This window comes from Oryx dammah, unplaced genomic scaffold (assembly GCF_014754425.2).
Source record: "Oryx dammah isolate SB20612 unplaced genomic scaffold, SCBI_Odam_1.1 HiC_scaffold_23, whole genome shotgun sequence".
In the NCBI taxonomy this organism is placed as follows: Eukaryota; Metazoa; Chordata; class Mammalia; order Artiodactyla; family Bovidae; genus Oryx; species Oryx dammah.
The window spans coordinates 110,563,876-110,582,009 of NW_024070207.1; positions in this window are offsets into that span (position 1 = coordinate 110,563,876).

An 18,134-nucleotide genomic window follows, 5' to 3' on the forward strand; every position below is an offset into this window, starting at 1 on the left:
TTTTTGCATTTCTTTTTCTTGGGGATGGTCTTGATCCTTGCCTCCTGTACAATGTCACGAACCTCTGTCTATATTTCTTCAGGCACTCTGTCTATCAGATCTAATCCCTTGAATCTATTTGTCATTTCACTGTATAATCATAAGGGATTTGACTTAGGTCATACCTGAATGGTCTAGTGGTTTTCTTCAATTTAAGGTTCAAGTTAATGTTCTTTTATTTTTGCTTATGGATGTCCAATTGTTCAAGCACCATTTGTTGAGAAGACTATTCTTCCTTCATTGAATTGCTTTTGCATATTTGTAAAAACAAATCAGTTTGGTGTATTTATTTTGATTTATTTCTGGGTTCTATCTTGTTCTGTCGATCTATATGTCTATTCCTCCACCAATATCACACTGTCTTTATTACTGTGGCTATACAGTATGTTAACATCAGGGAGAGGTATAATTCCCACTTTATTACTGTTTTTCAAAATGTAGCTATTCTAGTTCCTTTGCCTTTCCATATAACTTTTTTTTTCCGTTTCTCTGAAGTTTAATAAAAATTACAAAAAGGATTTTACTCCACAATTACACAGTTTGATGAATTTTGTATTATAAATTGCTAAACAATTTTCTATGTCTTCTTAGAACTCCTAGATAATGTACTCTTGGGGCTTAATATTTTAGTTCTATTTCGACATTATGTCTGGGATCTTCTAGTTTGCTTCTAAACCTGGAGAGAAAATCCTGGGCATGTCTTTGTGTATGCACAAACACAACAACTGGGGTGTTCTTTTTCCCACCATTTACCCCATTCTACTTCCATGCTCATAAAAAGCCACGAGGGTGGAGTAGATTTATGTAGCATAGAACAGTTTCACTTTTTCCTATCACTCTTGCTGGGTCACAAAATTATCATTATCAGACAGAGTGAGATTTAAAGTATCTGTTCCTTTAGAATTTGCCTGATGTTTTCTAACGTGAAAAACCTAACTACAGGTGGAATGTAATACACTAGCCTTCTTTTAGTTGCTGCTGCTGCTAAGTCGCGTCAGTCGTGTCCGACTCTGTGCAACCCCATAGACAGCAACCCAACAGGCTTCTCTGTCCCTGGGATTCTCCAGGCAAGAACACTGGAGTGGGCTGCCATTTCCTTCTCCAATGCATGAAAGTGAAAAGTGAAGTTGCTCAGTTGTGTCCAACTCTTAGCAAACCCGTGGACTGCAGCCCACCAGGCTCCTCTGTCCATGGGATTCTCCAGGCAAGAGTACTGGAGTGGGGTGCCATTACCTTCTCCCTCCATATAACTTTTAGAATAAGCTTGTATATCTACACAAAAATCTTTCTGGGATTTTGATGGGAATTGTGTTAAGTCTGTATTTCAACTTAGAAATAATTGATACTTTTACTATATTTTCTGCCCATTCATGAACACAGCATATCTCTCCATTTATTTAAATCCTTGATTTCTTTCATCCATATTTAAAATTTTTTAGCATACAGACTATTTACATGATTTTTTTAGATTTGTACCTGGGTGGGGCTATTTTTGGTATTGATTTTAGGTGGTATTGTTTTTCAGTTTCCATATGCTTATTGCTAGTATATAGAAATAGATTGATTTCGGGGTATTCACCTTGTACTCTGCAAACTTGTTGAACTCATTGGTTTTAGAAGTTTTTTTTTTTTGGTAGATTCCTTGGGATTTTCTATGTAGACAATCATTCCATCTGCAAATAGGAATGGTTTCCATTCTTTCTGATATGTAAACATCTTATTTCTTTTTATCGTTTTTATTGCACTGGCTAGGACTCACAGTGCTATGTTGAATAAGAGTGGTGAAAGTGGTGAAATCCTTGCCTCATTCCTGACCCTAGGGAAAAAGCATTCAATATTTTACTCTTAAGTATGACATTAGCTGGGGGCTTCCCTGGTGTCTCAGACAGTAAAGAATCTGCCTGCAATGTAGGAGACCCAGGTTCAATCCCTGGGTGGGGAAGATTCCCTGGAGAAGGGAATGGCTACCCACTCCAGTATTATTGCCTGGAGAACTTCATGGACAGAGGAGCCTAGTGGGCTACAGTCCACGGGATTGCAAAGAGTCAGACACGACTGAGCAATTAACACTCTTCACTTATAATGTTAGCTATAGGGTTTTTTTAAAATAATTTTTTTCAATGCTCTTTATCAAGGTAAGGAAGTTCCCCTACATTGCTAGTTTGCTGAGAGTGTTTATTATGAATGAGTGTTTAGTTTTGTTAAATGCTTTTTCTGCATCCATTATATTATCAGGTGATTATTCTACTTTAGCCTGTTGATATGATTTTAAATATTTTACCTTTACATCCTGGAATAAACCCCACTTGGTTATGGTGTATATACTTCTTTTTTTAAACTGCAGGATTCAATTTGCTAAAATTTTTTGAAGATTTTTGTGTCTAAGTTTATGAATGATGCTATTCTATAGTTTTCTTTTTACACTGCTTTGGTCTGGTTTGGGTATTATTATATTGTCCTCAAAATGAGTTAGAAAGTATTTCCTCCTCAACTTTCTGGAAGAGTTTTTGTACATTAGTGCTAAAACTCAAAGAATTTTAAAGCTGGAAGGCACCGTTGAAATCACTGATTACTGACTGGGACCTTTATTTGACTACAGGGACACCAATGTATGTGTGTGTGTGTGTGTGTGTTAGCTACTTAGTCGTGTCCGACTCTTTGCAACCCCATAGACTGTAGCCCACCAGGCCCCTCTGTCCATGGGATTCTCCAGGCAAGAACACTGGAGTGGGTTGCCATTTCCTTCTCCAAAAGGAACTATAGAAAGAAAGTGAAGTCGCTCAGTCATGTCTGACTCTTTGCGACCCCATGGACTGTAGCCTACTAGGCTCTTCCATCCATGGAATTTTCCAGGCAAGAGTACTGGAATGGGTTGCCATTTCCTTCTCCAACAGGGACACCAGAGACCTCATTTTTTTCTCTCCAGGTAGCCAAATTCAATTGCAGATTTCTATACCTTGGAGGATTACAAAGGAATTAAAGTGACTATTCTTGACACAGAATACAAAGAAGATAGTATGTTCAGAAGGAGCAGAACAGTCATTTCTTAACTAAGTTGCTATTTGTTATCTTTATTGCACTATAAAACCAGGAAATTACAAATAAATTCAAATGTTGAGTAAAGAACGAACCAAAGCAGTAAGAGCTGGTCCTTGGTTGGTTTTCCCCAGAAGCTGACTCTGAGGCAAGGACTTCAGTGCAAGTAGCTTATTTAGAAGGTATAAAAATAAACAAATCCCTCAGTAGGAGAATGAGGAAGTTATTGGGAAGGTAAGACATGGAAAGCAGGGCAGCCAACAGAGTGAATTATTAAGTCTATTGCCACTATGGCTGACTGGAACTTAATCGTGCTGTGGAAAATGTGAGAACCAGTTTAAGGCATATACACCTCAGTGACCCCACCAAAGACAGAAGGAGCTGGGATATTTATATACCAAGTTCCTTCAGGCATTGAATTAGTCTCACTCTTGAGACTCTCAGGCATTAATTGCCTGGCACTTCTGCCCTGCTATGTAAAAATCAGCAGCAGAATGCCCTAAACAAAGGTCAGCCTGCTTACCAAACACATAAACACACAAAACAAAAACAACCGTTTTACCTGTTGGTCCCAATATTTATATATTTTTTAATCCACTCTTTTCTTCTTTTTCTGGTTTTTCATCTCTCTATAATGACAATTCTCAAAATTACATTCTCTCCGGTTTACATTTAAAAAGTTGTTTACCATTAGTACCCTGCAGTGGTCTTCCTAATGATGCTCTTAAATATTAATACACAATATGATGAATAAGAAGAACAAAGGTGGTTAGGGCTTGGTAAATTGGAAGTTAGGCTGTGTTCATGAAAGTGGTAAAGGCAAGGGGATACATGGAGGACATCTACAGCATTTGCCATAGCTGGGAAGGGGGATCGCATTTTGGAGACGTGAAATTACCTTACAGAGAAAGACTTGTGTGATTTTATTAGGAAAATATGAATATCATGGGACTTCCCTGGTGGTCCAGTGGTTAAGACTCCATGCTTCCAATGCAGGAGGTGTGGGTTCCATCCCTGGTTGGGGAACTAAGATCTTACATGCCCCTTGATGTGGCCAAAAGAAAGAAAACAAATATCATGAGTTAATTTATTCCAAAATTATTCAAACTATAGAAACATATTTCTGGGAGTGACCTGTAAAATTTTTGTCAAAAATAATATCCCTTTGATGCTATGCCTTCAGAAATAATCTGTGAAGGCAATAAGGGACTGGCAATGCATAGTCTTTGCACAGAGCATTTTTATTCACTTTAAAACAAACTTGAATATCATCATCTGATCCTATGTAGCATGTTAAAAGAATCACATCAATTTACATGCACCACACAAGAAAGTACTCTGAATGAGGAAAAAGCAATGGATTGTATGCTGAGAATAACCTATGGATTAATATTTAAAGTTTCTCAAGATGATATCATAATAAAACTCCCTGGGACAGACAGTATAATGGCATTAGTCATAGATTTCTGGAAATGCTGATTCAACATCTTTTAACACTGGAGGATTTTTTTTTTAATTTATAGAAAGTTGTAGTAATTATTGATACAATATATGCTCAGGCTGTGTTTGATTTTTTCTTAATACTCCATGACAGAATGGTATAATTTTTGATATTTATTTTTTTAGTCTTGTCCCTAACCATCACTGATATTTTCACTTTTAGAAGTTTCTCATATCTCTGCAAATGTTGGAGAATATAATTTGACAGGTTAATTTTAATGCCAAAGATTGTCAAAATTTAATATTAGCAGGGAGAAATGAATATTCACTTTTCCAAAAATACAGAAGGAAATGACTTACTCTTGGAGAACTTTAAAAAATGATACATATGAATATTTTAAACTTAATGTCATTCCTATGAATCATAGCTGAATATAATACTGTAAATTTATAGAGAGGGGTTGAGACTTTTTGGTATTTGGGTAATCTTCATTCTTTCTTATCTTTCTGGTTCACAAATCTGAGCATCTTACCTTACTTCCAAACAAAGATTGAATAGTGGAGGTGAAGTAAATTCTTGTTAGTAAAACCTCATTAATTTTATAAACATAATATATATATGTAAAACAATCACTATACACTATGAAAATAAGCCACAAAACTATTCTAAATTAAATCACACTTTAAATAATTTAGCCTAGTACTATTTAGGAACAGGAAACCTTGATGTTTGATTTAAAGCAAATCAATAGTTCATTGAGTTGTTAATATTATTCTAGAAATAATTAGTATTGGTGGTTCAGATGGTAAAGAATCCACCTGCAATTCAGGAGACATGGGTTCAATCCTTGGGTCAGAAAGAGCCCCTGGAGAAGGGAGCAGCTACCCATTCTAGTATTCTTGCCTGGAGAATTACATGGACAGAGGAGCCTGGCAGGCTACAGACCATGGGATCGCAAAGAGTCGGACATGACTGAGAGTTTCAAGGAAACTGTAAAAGTTATGACCAACCTAGTCAGCATATTCAAAAGCAGAGACATTACTTTGCCGACTAAGGTCCGTCTAGTTAAGGCTATGGTTTTTCCAGTAGTAATGTATGGATGTGAGAGTTGGACTGTGAAGAAGGCTGAGCGCCAAAGAATTGATGCTTTTGAACTGTGGTGTTGGAGAAGACTCTTGAGAGTCCCTTGGACTGCAAGGAGATCCAACCAGTCCATTCTGAAGGAGATCAACCCTGGGATTTCTTTGGAAAGAATGACGCTAAAGCTGAAACTCCAGTACTTTGGCCACCTCATGCGAAGAGTTGACTCACTGGAAAAGACTCTGATGCTGGGAGGGATTCGGGGTGGGAGGAGAAGGGGACGACAGAGGATGAGATGGCTGGATAGCATCACTGACTCGATGGACATGAGTCTGAGCGAACTCCGGGAGTTGGTGATGGACAGGGAGGCCTGGCGTGCTGCGATTCATGGGGTTGCAAAGAGTTGGACATGACTGAGCGACTGAACTGAACTGAACCGATTATGGCTTCATCATGGGAAAAAGTTACAGACAGCATCAAGTACTAAAATCTTATTATCCTGTGTCCTTTTTTAAACTTAAGATTTTGGTGTGTTTTTTTTTTTTTGGCCATACCACCTGGTTGGCAGGATCTGAGTTCCTAAACCAGAGATCAAACTCCAGGCTCAGCAATGAAAGCACTGAGTTCTAACCACTGAACTGCCAGGGAATTCCCAGGTTCTGAACTTTTAGAATCATGTAATCAATTTCCCTCCTTTTCTTTCTAAAAAATCGTTTACTGTTGTGTTCCTATAAACTGTTCCTATAAAATTTGCAATCACTGTCAGTGGTGTTTGTTAATGTATTAGCTTTGAAAAGCAAACAGAGGTTTCTACATGAGTGGTTATGCAGTTAATAATTTCTTCAGGAAGGCATTTCTGCACTACTTTTATGCTATTATAAAGAGTCCTTCTGTTGGTTAATATATATTTCACATATAAGACCTAACACTTTTGCAGATGCCTCCTGAGTTGGTGACCAAGCTAATGCTATAGAGGGAAGTATAACAATTTGTCCCTCAAGAAGATTCCATCAGTTACCTGAAAATAGTGTAAGTCCTTAAAAATTACTTCATATTTTTATAGCATCCTATTCAGGAGCAGACTGTGGCTCCTTTTTGCCAACTTCAGATTGAAATTGAAGAAAGTTGGGAAAACCACTAGACCATTCAGGTATGACCTAAATCAAATCCCTTATGATTATACAGTAGAAGTGACAAATAGATTTAAGGGACTAGATCTGATAGACAGAGTGCCTGATGAACTAAGGACGGAGGTTCATGACATTGTACAGGAGACAGGGAGCAAGACCATCCCCAAGAAAAAGAAATGCAAAAAAGCAAAATGGCTGTCTGAGGAGGCCTTACAAGTAGCTGCAAAAAGAAGAGAAGTGAAAAGCAAAGGAGAAAATGAAAGATATTAGCATCTGAATGCAGAGTTCCAAAGAATAGTAAGGAGAGATAAGAAAGCCTTCCTCAGTGAACAGTGCAAAGAAACAGAGGAAAACAATAGAATGGGAAAATCTAGAGATCTCTTCAAGAAAATTACAGATACCAAGGGAACATTTCATGCAAAATGGGCACAATAAAGGATAGACATGGTATGGACCTAACAGAAGCAGAAGATATTTAAAAGAGGTGGCAAGAATACACAGAAGAACTGTATAAAAAAGATCTTCACAACTCAAATAATCATGATCATGTGATCATTCACCTAGAGCCAGACATCCTGGAATGTGAAGTCAAGTGGGCCTTAGAAAGCATCAGTGTGAACAAAGCTAGTGGAGGTGATGGAATTCCAGTTGAGCTATTTCAAATCCTGAAAGATGATGCTGTGAAAGTGCTGCACTCAATATGCCACCACATTTGGAAAACTCAGCAGTGGCCACAGGACTGGAAAAGGTCAGTTTTCATTCTAATCCCAAAGAAAGGAAATGCCAAAGAATGCTCAAACTACTGCACAATTGCACTCATCTCATAAGCTAGCAAAGTAATGCTCAAAATTCTCCAAGCCAGGCTTCAATAATATGTGAACTGTGAACTTCCAGATGTTCAAGCTGGTTTTAGAAAAGGCAGAGGAACCAGAGATCAAATTGCCAACATCCGTTGGATCATTGAAAAAGCAACAGAATTCCAGAAAAACATCTATTTCTGCTTTATTGACTATGCCAAAGCCTTTGACTGTGTGTATTACCAGAAACTGTGGAAAATTCTGAAAGAGATGGGAATACCAGACCACCTGACCTGCCTCTTGAGAAATTTGTATGCAGGTCAGGAAGCAACAGTTAGAACTGGACATGGAACAAGAGATTGGTCCCAAATTGGGAAAGGAGTATGTCAAGGCTGTATACTGTCACCCCGCTTATTTAACTTATATGAGAAACACTGGGCTGGATGAAGCACAAGCTGGAATGAAGATTGCTGGGAGAAATATCAATAACCTCAGATAGATATGCAGATGACACTACCCTTATGGCAGAAAGTGAAGAGGAACTAAAGAGCCTCTTGTTGAAAGCGAAAGAGGAGAACGAAAAAGTTGGCTTAAAACTCAACATTCAGAAAACTAAGATCATGGCATCCGGTCCCATCACTTCATGGCAAATAGATGGGTAAACAGTGGAAACAGTGACAGACTTTATTTTCTTGGGCTCCAAAATCACTGCAGATGGTGATTGCAGCCATGAAATTAAAAGACGCTTACTCCTTGGAAGCAAAGTTATGACCAACCTAGACAGCATACTAAAAAGCAGAGACATTATTTTGCCAAGGGGTCCATCTAGTCAAAGCTATGGTTTTTCCAGTAGTCATGTATGGATGTGAGAGTTGGACTATAAAGAAATCTGAGTGCCGAAGAATTGATGCTTTTGAACTATGGTGTTGGAGAAGACTCTTGAGAGTCCCTTGGACTGCAAGGAGATCCAACCAGTCCATCCTAAAGGAGATCAGTCCTGGGATTTCTTTGGAAGGAATGATGCTAAAGCTGAAACTTCAATACTTTGGCCACCTGATGGGAAAAACTGACTCATTTGAAAAGACCCTGATGTTGGGAATGATTTAAGGTGGGAGGAACAGGGGACGACAGATGGTTGGATGGCATCACTGACTCATTGGACATGGGTTTGAATAAACTCTGGGAGTTGGTGATGGACAGGGAGGCCTGGCGTGCTGCAGTCCATGTGGTTGCAAAGAGTTGGACACGACTGAGCAACTGAACTGAACTGATTCAGGCATATGATAAATGTTCAATATATTTATTTGCTGAATAAGTATTTTCGTTATTGTCATTGTTGTTGATAATAAAGAATGAGTCTAGATCTACCTACCAATTTACAGGGAATACACAGGGTGAAAGAACATGTTAAGCTATGCCATGGGAATTCAATCAGCAAAATCCAGATCATGGGATATGCTAGAGATAAATGATCCAGTTTTGACAACAGATTCTAAGAAGAACAAAAAAAGGTGAATGGGGAACCTACAGATTAAAAAGAGGTAATAGCCATATAAAAATAATAAGCAAAACTAAACCACAGTGTTTATGGATGCATGCTTAGGTGGTGAAACTATAAAGTAATGAAATGGTTACCATAAAAGTCAGAAGTATGGTTACTCTCAGGAGAAGGGGAGCAGTTAGAGAGCCTCTGAAGTTGTTAGCCATGGTTCTTTTTCTGACATGGATTATTGTTACAAAAGTGTCTTGGTTTCCAATAATTCATTAAACTGTGTATCAGTCATGTAGCTTTCTATTGATGTGTTATATTTAACAATAAAAAAGTTTAAGAAATAAACAAGAAAGACATATATTTTCAAGTTAGTTTCCAACCTGATTTCATAACATAGAGTTGAGAAGATATGTCCAGTAGTGCAACATTGTATAGTATTTCCATTAGACAGATAAAATAGATATAAATAACAGCAAGGTCACAGATCACAGTAAAATAAGGAGGAAGTGATGAGTTTTGAGTAACTAACTGTGCTTTTAATATAATAGTTTACTTAATTGTAAGCCTATATATTTAATTTTTAATAATGGCTAAATTTAACAACTGGTTTATGAACTTCCTGGAAATTTTAACAACCAGCTTCAGCAAGCTAAATATGAGCTGCTCTGACACACTCCTGTCTGCATCTAAACAATTCTCTTGCTTTCTTGTATTTTTTAAAAAAAACTTTAGTTTTCAAAATCCAATGTATACTTGCACAGAGTTTTAGAAGTCAAAGAGTTCTACAATGATTTTGTAAAATCCACTAGACCACTTCTCTTTTGTCCATTTTCTGATTCATAGAGACAACCATTTCAATTCCTTTCTTGGATTCTGTCTTCACATGGCTGTCTTCTTATACAGACGCCAGTCCTATTGCTTTAGGGGCCCACCCTATTCTAGGATGACCTCATCTTAAGTAATTACATCTGCAACAACTCTGTTTCCAAATAAGGTCACATTCTGAGGTACTGGGACTTCAACATATATATTCTGGGGAAGAAGATGGGACACAATTCAACCCATAACAGTGAGAAAGGGATTTGATGTTTTCATTGTGTCTTAAACAGATTTTCACCCAATTCTTACTCCTTCACTTCACCCCCACTTCCAAAAATAACCTGTTAGCTGTTACCATTTCCCAAGTCTTTTAGGGGTTGCATGGTGTAAACTAGTTTGCTTCTTAGCTTTCCTTAGTCTGTTTCAGATACAGTTTTCTTAGATATGTTATGTCAACTATGTCAAAAACTCATGTTTCATAACTAACAAAATTTTTTCACTGCTTTCTCTTTATCCCTAAAAGTTTATGCCTTAAAAAATCTTTTTACTGTTATTTTCATGGGGTTTGTAGGGGGAGAAGAGACTAAGATAGATATTCAAGCCAGCATTTTTAGTCAGAAGTCCTTCTATGTGTATCTTAATTCTCTCCTCAAAGGGTGCCTTCTTTCTTAATTCTTTTACATCTCAAACCACAACAAAGCTTTTTAGGGAAAGAGTTTCTCTAACCTCTATATATGTGAATACTGGCAGGATAGAGAGAGATGGGGTATGGAGTGAGAACCAGATTTGGCTGATTTAAACTCATACTCTGTGATACCACTCAGGCTCCATGAAGTGGATAAACAAGAATAAATATAGTACTCAAAAAGAGAATGGCTGGAAAGCAATCTGACAATGCATATGAATAGCTATAAAAATGTTTAAAACTTCTGATGCAGTAGGTAGTGCAATTCTCGGCATTTTATCCTAAGGAGATAATTCAACAGAATTAAATGACAATATGTGGACTTTTACTTATGAGAAAATGATACACTAAATATTCTGAAAAACCATCTCACTGCAAAAACCACAGAAACCCTAGATAAAATAAAATAAAAAATCTTTTAAAAGGATAGTTGAACTTGTGAGGAAAATCCTCAGGAGTGAAAAATAAAGAGGGAGCTACAAACTAGCACGATAAGTGACTGATGGCCCTGAGCACATCTGTCATTCTCAGGAAACTAAAGTCTCACGTTTTAATGATCTCATGTATGTGGGAGACAAGATCCTGGGCTCAGACAGGTTGGGACTGAGACCTTCGCATAAAGCCAGCCTCTCAAAGGACAATGAGGTAAAATAAAATGGGGACAGAAAAGAGAATGTGGGACAATCTTCTTCAGTATAATTGAAGAGCACAAAATACAAAGAGAAAATCTTTCAAGTTTCAAGAGAGAAAAGAGAGAGCATTTAAAAGTCACAACTACTAGGCTGGCAGCAACAGGGGAACAACAACTTCAGACTGCTGAGAGAAAACCATTGTCACTGTAGCCTTTGATAACTATGGAAAGTAAGCATTTAATAATATTTAAGAATAAGGGTGAAATGAGGATATTTTCAGAAAACAAAAAACTGAGTTATCAATAAAAGATGTGCATTAAAGGAACTTTCAAGAGTATTCATCAGGACAAAGAAAAATGATCTCAGAAAAAAGTCAGATTTATAAAACAACAATGATATCTAACTTGGAAGTTAAAAACAAGGTGGTGCTACAATATTGGAGAACAAGAACTTTTAAGACAAGGGGATGCTGATTAGCATTCTCAGACCTTTGGATACTTTGGTAAAGGGAGTGGAGATTCAGGTTTCAAGTACACATGATAAACTTTAAGAGTAATCACTAAGAATAAAAATAAGTTATAAATTCCAAAATAATAGAGGGGGAAAATGTGGAATCAAAAAAACAATCTGAAAGAAAACAGGAAAAGGGAGAAAAGACAGAAAAATCAGAACAGATAGCACAAAATAAAATGGTAAACATAATTCCACATATCAACAATTAATTAAAATACCAATAAAGTATAACTTTAAAACCACTAGTTAAAAGGCTTAAACTGTTTAACTTGTTTAAAACCACCAGTTAAAATCTTTAGATTGGATTAAAACAAAACAAAACTAAACAATCCATATATTTGCTGTTATCCTAGAGTAAACCTGGGTTTCAGTGGTAAAGAATCTGCCTTCCAACGCAGGAAACGTGAGTGCAAACTCTTGGGAGGATCCCCTGAAGAAGGAAACGGTAACCTACTCCAGGATTCTTGCCTGGGAAATACCTTGGACAGAGGACCCTGGCAGGCTGCAGTCCTAAGAGTCACCAAAGAGTCAGACCCGACCTTACAACTGAACAACAAGAGTCAATCTAAAACACAAAGACATGGTATCAGTTCAGTTCAGTTCAGTCCAGTCGCTCAGTCGTGTCCGACTCTGCGACCCCATGAATTGCAGCACGCCAGGCCTCCCTGTCCATCACCAACTCCTGGAGTTCACTCAGACTCACGTCCATCGAGTCAGTGATGCCATCCAGCCATCTCATCCTCTGTCGTCCCCTTCTCCTCCTGCCCCCAATCCCTCCCAGCATCAGAGCCTTTTCCAATGAGTCAACTCTTCGCATGAGGTGGCCAAAGTACTGGAGTATCAGCTTTAGCATCATTCCTTCCAAAGAAATCCCAGGAATAATTAATGCTAGCTGCTGTAACAAATCACTCCTAGGATCCCTGGGGCTTAATGCAACAAAGTTTATTTCTTGCTCACATCACAGTTCATCATATCAGGGTGCTGTTTTTTTGCTTCTTCAATCAGTGACATAGGAAGCTAAGATCTTTCAATCCTAGTTCTACCATTTTGGAATTTATTTTTTGCTCTGAGCCATATGAGCTCAGTTGTGTCTGACTCTTTGGGACTAGTCCATGGAACTCTCCAGGCCAGCATACTGGAGGAAATCAGTTCTGAATATTCATTGGAAGGACTGATGCTGAAGCTGAAACTCCAATACTTTGGCCATCTGATGCAAATAACTGACTCATTTGAAAAGACCCTGATGCTGGGAAAGATTGAAGGAAGGAGGAGAAGGGGAAGATAGAGGATGAGATGGTTGGATGGCATCACCGACTCAATGGACATGAGTTTGAGTAAACTCCGGGAGTTGGTGATGGACGGGGGGGGGCCTGGCATGCTGCAGTCCGTGGGGTCGCAAAAAGTTGGACACGACTGAGCGACTGAACCAAACTGAACTGAGCCATATGAGCAGGGGAAAGAGAGCATCAAAGACCATGCATAACATTTTGGGGACCAGTCCTAGAAGGGGTATACATCATTTCTGCCCACATTCCTCTGGTGGTCCCAAAATAACTGTAAAAAGATTTGGGAAATGTATCTTGTGTTCACAGGAAGAGGAAATGGAATCAGTGAACATCTAGCCAGTCTCTGACACATAAAAATGTTGAAAATAAGAACAGATGCAAGAGGATATGCCAGGCAGACACTAACCAGAAGAACACTAGAGTAGCTCTGTTCATAATGGACAAGTCTTCAAAGAAAATGTATTATTAGAAATAAAGATAGTAACTACATGATGATAATAGATTCAGTTCATCAGAAGTGACACAGCTTCTGAAGTTATGCTGCTGCTGCTGCTGTTGCTGCTGCTGCTGCTGCTAAGTCGCTTCAGTCATGTCTGACTCTGTGCAACCCCATAGGCGGCAGCCCACCAGGCTCCCCCATCCCTGGGATTCTCCAGGCAAGAACACTGGAGTGGGTTGCCATTTCCTTCTCCAATGCATGAAAGTGAAAAGTGAAAGTGAAGTCGCTCAGCCATGTCTGACTCTTAGCGACCCCATGGACTGCAGCCTACCAGGCTCCTCCGTCCATGGGATTTTCCAGGCAAGAGTCCTGGAGTGGGGTGCCATTGCCTTCTCCATCTGAAGTTATATATATACCTAATGATATCTTCTGGAGAGTCCTAGGTGGCTTGCTGGTAAAGAATCCAGCTGCCAATGCAGGAGACACAGGAGATGCAGGTTTGATCCCTGGGTTGGGAAGATCCCTGGAGAAGGAAATTGCAACCCAGTTCAGTATTCTTGTCAGGGAAAATTCTGTGGACAAAGGAGCCTGGCGGGCTACACTCCATGGGGTCACAAAGAATCAGACACAACAGAGCAACTGAGCATGCACACAAGCAAATAAAGTTCACAGACTTATGAGGAAAAACCAGCAAGTCTACCACCATCATAGGCTATAACACGTTTCTCAGTAACTGACATCATACAGAACAGAAATTAGTAGCACAGTATAGAGAATATAAATAAATTAACAAGCTTGATCAAAAGGACACGTACAGAATGTTGTACCTATCTATAGAGAATGTACATTTTTCTTCAGAATACAAATAAGACCTATAAAAACTGATCATATACTTGGTTATAAAGGCAGTCTCAACAGGTTTCCCAGAATCAGTATCATACAAATCATGTTTTATGATTACAGTGCAATTGAGTTAAAAATAGCAGAAAGATAACCAAATGGAAGAACACCATTTATGAAGATGTTCACTCTAGTGTTAATTGCCTACAATAGTGAAAATTAGAATCACTGAAATATGCAATGATATGAGTATGATTAAGTAAATTATCATACTCATATCATCCAACAACACAAGAGAAGACTCTACATATGGACATCACCAGATGGTCAACACCGAAATCAGACTTATTATATTCCTTGCAGCCAAAGATGGAGAAGCTCTATACAGTTGGCAAAAACAAGACCGGGAGCTGACTGGGGCTCAGATCATGAACTCCTTATTGCCAAATTCAGACTGAAATTGAAGAAAGTCGGGAAAACCACTAGACCATTCAGATATGACCTAAATCAAATCCCTTATGATTATACAGTGGAAGTGAGAAATAGATTTAAGGGCCTAGATCTGATAGATAGAGTGCCTGAAGAACTATGGAATGAGGTTCATGATATTGTACAGGAGACAGGGATCAAGACCATCCCCATGGAAAAGAAATGCAAAAAAGCAAAATGGCTGTCTGGGGAGGCCTTACAAATAGCTGTGAAAAGAAGAGAGGCGAACAGCAAAGGAGAAAAGGAAAGATACAAGCATCTGAATGCAGAGTTCCAAAGAATAGCAAGGAGAGATAAGAAAGCCTTCCTCAGTGATCAATGCAAAGAAATAGAGGAAAACAACAGAATGGGAAAGACTAGAGATCTCTTCAAGAAAATTAGAGTTACCAAGGGAACATTTCATGCAAAGATGGGTTCGATAAAGGACAGAAATGGTATGGATCTAACAGAAGCAGAAGATATTAAGAAGAGGTGGCAAGAATACACAGAAGAACTATACAAAAAAGATCTTTACGACTAAGATAATCATGATTGTGTGATCACTCGCCTAGAGCCAGACATCCTGGAATGTGAAGTCAAGTGGGCCTTAGAAAGCATCACTACGAACAAAGCTAGTGGAGGTGATGGAATTCCAGTTGAGCTATTTCAAATCCGGAAAGATGATGCTGTGAAAGTGCTGCACTCAATATGCCACCACATTTGGAAAACTCAGCAGTGGCCACAGGACTGGAAAAGGTCAGTTTTCATTCTAATCCCAAAGAAAGGCAATGCCAAAGAATGCTCAAACTACCACACAATTGCACTCATCTCACACGCTAGTAAAGTAATGCTCAAAATTCTCCAAGCCAGGCTTCAGCAATACGTGAACCGTGAACTTCCAGATGTTCAAGCTGGTTTTAGAAAAGGCAGAGGAACCAGAGATCAAATTGCCAACATCTGCTGAATCATCAAAAATAGCAAGAGAGTTCCAAAAAACCATCTATTTCTGCTTTATTGACTATGCCAAAGCCTTTGACTGTGTGGATCACAATCAACTGTGGAAAATTCTGAAGGAGATGGCAATACCAGACCACCTGACCTGCCTCTTCAGAAATGTGTATGTAGGTCAGGAAGCAACAATTAGAACTGGACATAGAACAACAGACTGGTTCCAAATAGGAAAAGGAGTACATCAAGGCTGTATACTGTCACCCTGCTTATTTAACTTATATGCAGAGTACATCATGAGAAACGCTGGGCTGGAAGAAGCACAAGCTGGAGTCAAGATTGTCGGGAGAAATCTCAATAACCTCAGATATGCAGATGAAACCACCCTTATGGCAGAAAGTGAAGAGGAACTAAAAAGCCTCTTGATGAAAGTGAAAGAGGAGAGTGAAAAAGTTGGCTTAAAGCTCAACATTCAGAAAACGAAGATCACGGCATCTGGTCCTATCACTTCATGGGAAATAGATGGGGAAACAGTGGAAACAGTGTCAGACTTCATTTTTGGGGGCTCCAAAATCACTCCAGATGGTAATTGCAGCCATGAAATTAAAAAACGATGCTTACTCCTTGGAAGAAAAGTTATGACCAACCTAGACAGTATATTCAAAAGCAGAGACATTACTTTGCCAACAAAGGTCGGTCTAGTCAAGGCTATGGTTTTTCCTGTGGTCATGTATGGATGTGAGTTGGACTGTGAAGAAAGCTGAGCGCCGAAGAATTGATGCTTTTGAACTGTGGTGATGGAGAAGACTCTTGAGAGTCTCTTGGACTGCAAGGAGATCCAACCAGTCCATTCTGAAGGAGATCAGCCCTGGGATTTCTTTGGAGGGAATGACGCTAAAGCTGAAACTCCAGTACTTTGGCCACCTCATGCGAAGAGTTGACTCACTGGAAAAGACTCTGATGCTGGGAGGGATTAGGGGCAGAAGGAGAAGGGGACGACAGAGGATGAGATGGCTGGATGGCATCACTGACTCGATGGATGTGAGTCTGAGTGAACTCCAGGAGTTGGTGATGGACAGGGAGGCCTGGCGTGCTGCGATTCGTGGGGTCGCAAAGAGTTGGACACGACTGAGCGACTGAACTGAACTGAAGTAAATTATGCCTTATCAATCCAATGGGGTATCATGGGCCATTAAAAATTATTTTTTAAAAATAGAGCATGCTTAAGCTATAATATTAAGTGAATATTTTAGAATCTGTATGTTGTTTATGATTACAACCATGTGAAAATGTGTGCATTTGGACAGATTGGAATGATATGAGCAAGTGATGAGATTATATGTAATGCTACTTTAAAATTTATTATTTTTATTATTGGCTGTGCAACTTGTGAGATTTTAGTTCCCCAACCAGGTATTGAACCCAGGCCTGTGGCAGTGAAAGTGTTGAGTCCTAACCACTGGACTACCAGGGAATTTCCAACATTTTTTTATCTTTTATTTTTTGTGTTAGTTTCAGGTGTACAATAAAGTGATTTAGTTATCCATTATGGAGAAGGAAATGGCAACCCACTCCAGTATTCTTGGCTGGAAAATCCCATGGATGGCGTTGTCTGGCAGGCTACAGTCCATGAGGTGGCAAGGGGTCGGACACGACTGACTTTCACATTATCCATTATAGGTTGTTATAAGATATTGAATATAGTTCTTTGTGTTATACAGTAGGTCCTTGTTATTTAACCATTTTATATATAGTAGTGTGTATATGTTAATCCCAAACTCCTATTTTAAAATAGACCACATTTAAAATAGGTTCTAAATTTTCACTTTATATGTTACTCATGATTGCAACTATGTGAAAATATGTGTGTATTTAGACAGATCAGGAAGGTGTGAGTAAATGAAAACAGTCACTATATTATAGAGATGAGATTATATGTAATTCTACTTCCTAAAAATAATTTTATTTATTTATGGCTGTGTTGGGTCTCTTGCTGCCTGGGCTTTCTCTGGTTCCTGTGAGTGGTGGCTATTCTCTAGTTGTGGTGCACGTGTTTCTCATTGTGGTGGCTTGTCCTGTTACCGAGCACAGGCTCTAGAGAATGTCAGCTCAGTAGTTGAGGCTTCTGGGCTCTAGAGTACAGCCTCGGTAGTTAGGGCACAAGGGCTTAGTTGCTCCGTGGCATGTGGAATCTTCCTGGACCAGGGACTGAACTTGTGTCCCCTGCATTGGCAGGCGGATTCTTTCCCACTAAGCCACCAGGGAAGCCCTATGATTCTACTTTTAAAATAATTTTTTGTGATGTGATTACATTGTGTGTTAGTCGCTCAGTCATGTCCGAATCTTCGCAAACCCATGCACTGTAGCCAGCCAGGCTCTTCTCTGTACATGGAATTCTCCAGGCAAGAATACTGGAGTGGGTTGCCATTCCCTTCTTCAGTGGATCTTCCCAACGCAGGGATAGAACCCAGGTCTCCTGCATTGCAGGC